Here is a 6,831-nt window from a genome sequence, read left to right as displayed (position 1 = left end):
AAGCTTTCTGGGTGATGAATGGAGCCTCCTGGTCCCGCAGGGTCAGCGAGTGGCCCTGCTGCTGGCCCAGCTCCTTTGGCCAGCGCTGGTTCCGGCTTTGAGCATTCCTGGTGGTGCGATTTCTTTGCGGGTGCAGAGGAGTTCTTGGGGCTGACGGTCTTCCTCTTGTGAGGGCACTGGGTTTGGTATATTCCACCCAGGATAGCATTTGACTTCTTGGTAGCAAGGGCATATTGCCATCTTCCTTTCAATTTTGTGGCCACCAGGACCCTCACATCCTATTCTGCAAAGCTGCTTTCCAAACAGTTACTACCCAACATTTCCTGGTTCGTGGAGCTTTCGATTCCCAGGTAGAGCTCCTTGCACTTGCTCTTGTTGAACCTTTGCAGTTCTTGTCAGCCTATTTCTCCAGCCTGTCGAGAAGGAGATGTAAGAGAAGGGCAGCAGGAGTATTGACAAAGAAGCAGGAGTTACCCGTTTCTTTGGCCTCCACTTCGCTCTTTAGGGTTGGGGAAGAAACTATCTTTGGCGGAAAGACTGAGAGAGCAGCCTGCGTGCTGGTAAGTGGCGCAGAGGCTCCAGCTCTGGTGATGGATAAGGCATGCTAGTGGAGCCCGAGGGCAGGCTAAGCGCGGGTGTAAGGCTTGTCAGTGGCAAGGACAGCTTGAAGGATGGAGGAAAATGTACGGGGCTTCCAGTCGACTATTCCATCGTCACTCAGGTGAAGCACCTCTTGTCTCAGAAGGGAGTTATGAGCGGTGACGGGTGCAGGAGCCAGCCCTTGGCATGTGCGTTTAACACTATTTTGGGCATCGTATTGCGACCACTCGAGCTCACCTGCAGCTGCACACTCTGTGCCCCTTGGGTTGCTCCCAGGAGAGGAGCCGTGATTCTGAGGAGAGAGAATGCAGGGTTAACCATCCTAAATGGAGAGGGTAATGCCACACAAGGAGGTGTGAACCTCTTCTGTCAACAGCTCTCACCTCCATAGAGCATCCCAGGGTTATGTGCAGCTGCCCCGCCTGTGGCTCCAGCATCCTTCCTGGCTCTGGGGCATTAAGGAATTAAAGGCAACCGTGCCATTGCCATTGCCATTCCGCTCCCATGCTTCCTGCCACCGCATCCCCACAGCTCATGAATCCCCATGCACAGGGGAGAGTCAGGAACGGGGCTTTTTTGTCACGGCAGCTTAGGTATTTGCTTTTCCTGTGGAGAAAAACATAACAATACTCCTTGAAATAACATTTTGAGGCTCTTCTAAACGTTACACGCCGGGCGACCTTTCAGAGCCAGGCTTAGGGGTTTACTGTTCATGCCTAGGCCGGGACCCTCAGCAGCTGCAGGCCAGTCTTGCTCCCCAAAGGCTGGAGCCAAAAAGCACTGAAACATCCATCTTCAGCTCTGCAACAGTCAGGGATGGAGCTCCAGGATTTCCACCCTTGCTGGAATGATACGCCCTCGGCTGTGTATCCTGTACACGCTGCCCTGTGCACCATGAGGTGGTGTGAGGAGCGTGGCTGCCACCAGGATTTGGCTTCTCAGAGCACAAACGCAGCCAGCGAAGGTGTCAGGGAAGCACCAGCCATGCCATACCTCCCACTGGGATGCAGGGGATGACGTGGATTTGCACAGAGTCACAGCAGTCCTGGCTCTGCAGAGTCCAGCTGGTGCCACGGATGCAGACACCCTGGGCATTCCTGACGGGCACAGGATTCTGAGGAAGGCAGGGGTTATGGCGAGGGGATACAAAGAGCAATGGTCCGTGCAGACAAGGCTTTTCTGTTGGGTGGCGATGGAGGCACAGGGCACTTGCCCTGTTTTCCAGCTCTGCTCCCACTACAGATGGCTACGAGGAATAGGATTCCCAGTGTCAGGCAATATTTCCAGGGGCAGCTATAAAGCCTGTGTGTTGAGATTGCCTTTCCTTCCACGGCTCTGTCTATAATTAAGCTGGGAATGGGGGTTCCTAAATGCAGTGCCTCAACTGGGCCATTTCTGGAGTGATTGCCGGCTGGATTTGAGCAAGAATTCCATGACATTTCACCCCTCCCTGGCATCCTTCCCCCAGCCAGCAGCAGCAGCACACTTAGGAGCCTCTCTTGATGAATCCAGACCTCCACTGGGCAATTATTAAATCTGTTAAAGCTGTATTCCAATCCCTTTCAAAGGCAGGACGATACATGAATATCCATTGAAGGGGGAACACCGTGACACCCACTCTGACACTCCAGTGGGTTTTTCCCTGATACAAAATACCTCCTGGAAAAATGATGCCTTTCTGGCGTGTCATTCGTGGGGTTTTTACTGGAGTTCGGGAGACCCTGAAAGCAAGTAACACAACCGGAGGCTCCAAGGCGGTGCTGAGCAAGCTGCGAGGCCTGCACATAGCCGGGGCTGGGCCGATGTTTGAGGTGGTTACTTCAGCCCTCTCACTATGGGCAAAAATTTCACTCCACATTTCCCTCCACAAACCGAAACCGCAAAAACGTCTGGTTTCAAGTAGGCAGAATGTGCGATTCCAGCTCTCCATAGAGATGCACCGTTCACCACGGGAAGGCTGGACCAGCTGCACTGGGGTGTTGCCTCTTTCCTTCACACCTGCTTCGCCTTTTCTTCCTCCTACCAAGCAGGACTCATACAGTATCACAGTGCCAGGAACTGGTCCCCTCCAGCCAATTCACCAAAGCTGGGTTTTTACAGTGCGATTTCTTTTTAAGGCTGATTCCTAGGTCTGGAGGGTGGGAAGTGGGGAAAACCGGGGGTCTGTGACTGCACCGAGTCCTTCCCATAGTTTCCTAGGAGACTGGCGGCCCGCGCTGAGTGATGACGAATGCAGGACTGGATCTGGTCCCCCGCCCTGCACCATCTCCCCCTGCAAGCCACCAAGGCCATGCTGCTGAGCCCTGGCCCTTGTCTCAGACAGCAGCTGAGCTTTGTAGAGAAAAATAAATGAGAAAAGAAACGAAATGAGAATTTCAAATGAAGAATGAGAATGAAAAGCTTTGTGGGCGCCAGGCGCCAGGCACCGGCCAGCGAGACGCCCTCCTCACAGTGAAGGAAGGAACTGGGACATGCCGTCTTCAGCTCTTCAGCTGTACGAATCCCACCATGGCCATCACACCCCGAGGAGAGGGCTGTGGACATGGTTCACTAGAAAGGCAAATGAAACCCCTTGTGCAGCCCGCAGCTGCGCTTTGCAGGGCAGTGAGCATCCCGTATTGCTCCGGACTCTGCTGCCTCCAAAGCATCAGAAACGGTGCCAAGGGAAGGCCCTGTGTTGAAGCACCCTCAGGAAGGATGAAGTGTGTGAGAAGGGGGGCTGTAGGGTAGGATGGTGCTTCATCCTCAGCTGGAAACTTGGACAACAACGCCGGACGCTTTCTGGGACGTTCAAGCGTTTAATAAGAGACAGAGGAAGGTTTCTGGGTGAAAGATGGAGCCTCCTGGTCCGGCAGGGTCAGCGAGTGGCCCTGCTGCTGGCCCGGCTCCTTTGGCCAGTGCTGGTGTCGCCTTGGAGCCTCACTGACGGGGCAGCTTCTTGGCGGGTGCAGCGGAGTCTTCAGAGCTGCTGGTCTGCCTCTTGCGAGTGCAGCGGTGCCCGCGCTTGGAGCGGGCCCTGCCCCGGCGGGGAGCAGAGGGCCCGGGCACAGCCTGCCCTGGCTCCTGCTGCGCATCTTCCTGCTCCGCTGGGGTGGGAGCGGGGCCGCAGGCAGGACCCCCCTGCACGGCAGCGCTCGAGGTGCTCGGGAGCGCGTCTGCGTCCGCCGTGTCCGCGCTGCTGGAGGGGGCTGCTCTGGGCACGGGGGTCCCCAGCGTGCAGGCAGCGGGGCTGGGGCTGGGCTCGGGGCTCAGCTCCCAGCCCCCGGGGCGGTCAGAGCAGGTCACTCTGGTCGTGACGATCCACTCGCCTCTGTGCTGGCTGCCAGAGGAGGTGGCTCTCACCACCAGCTTGCCCTTGCATCGCTCCTGGCAGGCCTTCCAGCTGGTGCTGGCCACAGGGCTGCCCTCCCGCCACCAGCTGAACTCAGCCCAGCACTCTCTGGCTCCGTGGCTCTTCCCCAAGCCGCCGGCAGCACGGGAGTCCTCTCGGATCAGGAGTTTCAGCGCTTGGGCCGCGCACTCCTTCTCTGTGGCCTCGAGGAGCCTTCGCACGAACTCCGACGTGTGGTCCCGCAGGTCGGGGCGCAGCACCTCAACCAGGATGCTTTCATCCAGGCCGTAGACGGGCAGCGCGTCCAGGATCATGTGTGTCAGCATGTACGCCTTCAGGCCCTTCACCCCAAAGAGCCGCTGCATCTCCCGACACACCCAGGGCTTCAGCAAGAGCAGCAGCCGAGGGTACTTCTGGAAAAGGGACGCCCAGGCAGAGTCCGCGAAGCCCCCCACAGACCGTGGATCCATAGCGCAGGGTTGGTGCACCGCGGGTGCTGCTGGCACTGGCAGTCCAGAAAGACCTTCCTCTCGGGCACTGAGTGATGCTGCTGCGCGTGCTCCTCCGGGAACTCCTCAGAGTCGTCTCCCACAGCAAGTGCCCTCTGGAAGTCACTGGGTGCAATATAAGCAGTGCGAGCAGCGACGTCACAGTGCGTGGCTGGTGGACGTCACAGGGTGCGGCTGGGGGCTGTCGCCATGGGCTCTCCACCGTATTTGCCGCTGCTTCATCCTCAGCTGGAAACTTGGACAACAACGCCAGACGCTTTCTGGGACGTTCAAGTGTTTAATAAGAGATAGAGGAAGCTTTCTGGGTGATGAATGGAGCCTCCTGGTCCCGCAGGGTCAGCGAGTGGCCCTGCTGCTGGCCCAGCTCCTTTGGCCAGCGCTGGTTCCGGCTTTGAGCATTCCTGGTGGTGCGATTTCTTTGCGGGTGCAGAGGAGTTCTTGGGGCTGACGGTCTTCCTCTTGTGAGGGCACTGGGTTTGGTATATTCCACCCAGGATAGCATTTGACTTCTTGGTAGCAAGGGCATATTGCCATCTTCCTTTCAATTTTGTGGCCACCAGGACCCTCACATCCTATTCTGCAAAGCTGCTTTCCAAACAGTTACTACCCAACATTTCCTGGTTCGTGGAGCTTTCGATTCCCAGGTAGAGCTCCTTGCACTTGCTCTTGTTGAACCTTTGCAGTTCTTGTCAGCCTATTTCTCCAGCCTGTCGAGAAGGAGATGTAAGAGAAGGGCAGCAGGAGTATTGACAAAGAAGCAGGAGTTACCCGTTTCTTTGGCCTCCACTTCGCTCTTTAGGGTTGGGGAAGAAACTATCTTTGGCGGAAAGACTGAGAGAGCAGCCTGCGTGCTGGTAAGTGGCGCAGAGGCTCCAGCTCTGGTGATGGATAAGGCATGCTAGTGGAGCCCGAGGGCAGGCTAACCCAGGCAGGGCCAGGCACCGGCCAGCAGGACGCCCTCCTCACAGTGAAGGAAGGAACTGGGACATGACTCTGAGGAGTTCCCGGAGGAGCACGCGCAGCAGCATCACTCAGTGCCCAAGAGGAAGGTCTTTCTGGACTGCCAGTGCCAGCAGCACCCGCGGTGCACCAACCCTGCACTATGGATCCACGGTCTGTGGGGGGCTTCGCGGACTCTGCCTGGGCGTCCCTTTTCCAGAAGTACCCTCGGCTGCTGCTCTTGCTGAAGCCCTGGGTGTGTCGGGAGATGCAGCGGCTCTTTGGGGTGAAGGGCCTGAAGGCGTACATGCTGACACACATGATCCTGGACGCGCTGCCCGTCTACGGCCTGGATGAAAGCATCCTGGTTGAGGTGCTGCGCCCCGACCTGCGGGACCACACGTCGGAGTTCGTGCGAAGGCTCCTCGAGGCCACAGAGAAGGAGTGCGCGGCCCAAGCGCTGAAACTCCTGATCCGAGAGGACTCCCGTGATGCCGGCAGCTTGGGGAAGAGCCACAGAGCCAGAGAGTGCTGGGCTGAGTTCAGCTGGTGGCGGGAGGGCAGCCCTGTGGCCAGCACCAGCTGGAAGGCCTGCCAGGAGCGATGCAAGGGCAAGCTGGTGGTGAGAGCCACCTCCTCTGGCAGCCAGCACAGAGGCGAATGGATCGTCACGACCAGAGTGACCTGCTCTGACCGCCCCGGGGGCTGGGAGCTGAGCCCCGAGCCCAGCCCCAGCCCCGCTGCCTGCACGCTGGGGACCCCCGTGCCCAGAGCAGCCCCCTCCAGCAGCGCGGACGCGGCGGACGCAGACGCGCTCCCGAGCACCTCGAGCACTGCCGTGCAGGGGGGTCCTGCCTGCGGCCCCGCTCCCACCCCAGCGGAGCAGGAAGATGCGCAGCAGGAGCCAGGGCAGGCTGTGCCCGGGCCCTCTGCTCCCCGCCGGGGCAGGGCCCGCTCCAAGCGCGGGCCCCGCTGCACTCGCAAGAGGCAGACCAGCAGCTCTGAAGACTCCGCTGCACCCGCCAAGAAGCTGCCCCGTCAGTGATGCTCCAAGGCGACACCAGCACTGGCCAAAGGAGCCGGGCCAGCAGCAGGGCCACTTGCTGACCCTGCCGGACCAGGAGGCTCCATCTTTCACCCAGAAACCTTCCTCTGTCTCTTATTAAATGCTTGAGCGTCACAGAAAGCGTCCGGCGTTGTTGTCCAAGTTTCCAGCTGAGGATGAAGCATCATCCTACCCTACAGCCCCCGCTTCTCACACACCTCATCCTTCCTGAGGGTGCTTTAACACAGGGCCTTCTCTTGGATGGTGCCTCTGTTGGTGCCTCAGTTCGAGACATAGCAGCTGGAAGGACTTCTGTGTCCTTTAAGAGAGGAAATAAGAAAGAAAATAAAATGAAGCTGCTCCTTTCACAGGGGAGAGGAAGCTGTGACTTGTGCAGTTGCAATCTT

The sequence above is a fragment of the Lathamus discolor genome, unplaced genomic scaffold (assembly GCF_037157495.1).
Source record: "Lathamus discolor isolate bLatDis1 unplaced genomic scaffold, bLatDis1.hap1 Scaffold_127, whole genome shotgun sequence".
In the NCBI taxonomy this organism is placed as follows: Eukaryota; Metazoa; Chordata; class Aves; order Psittaciformes; family Psittacidae; genus Lathamus; species Lathamus discolor.
The sequence above is the reverse complement of the archived record's forward strand: the minus strand, read 5'-3'. Positions refer to the sequence as shown.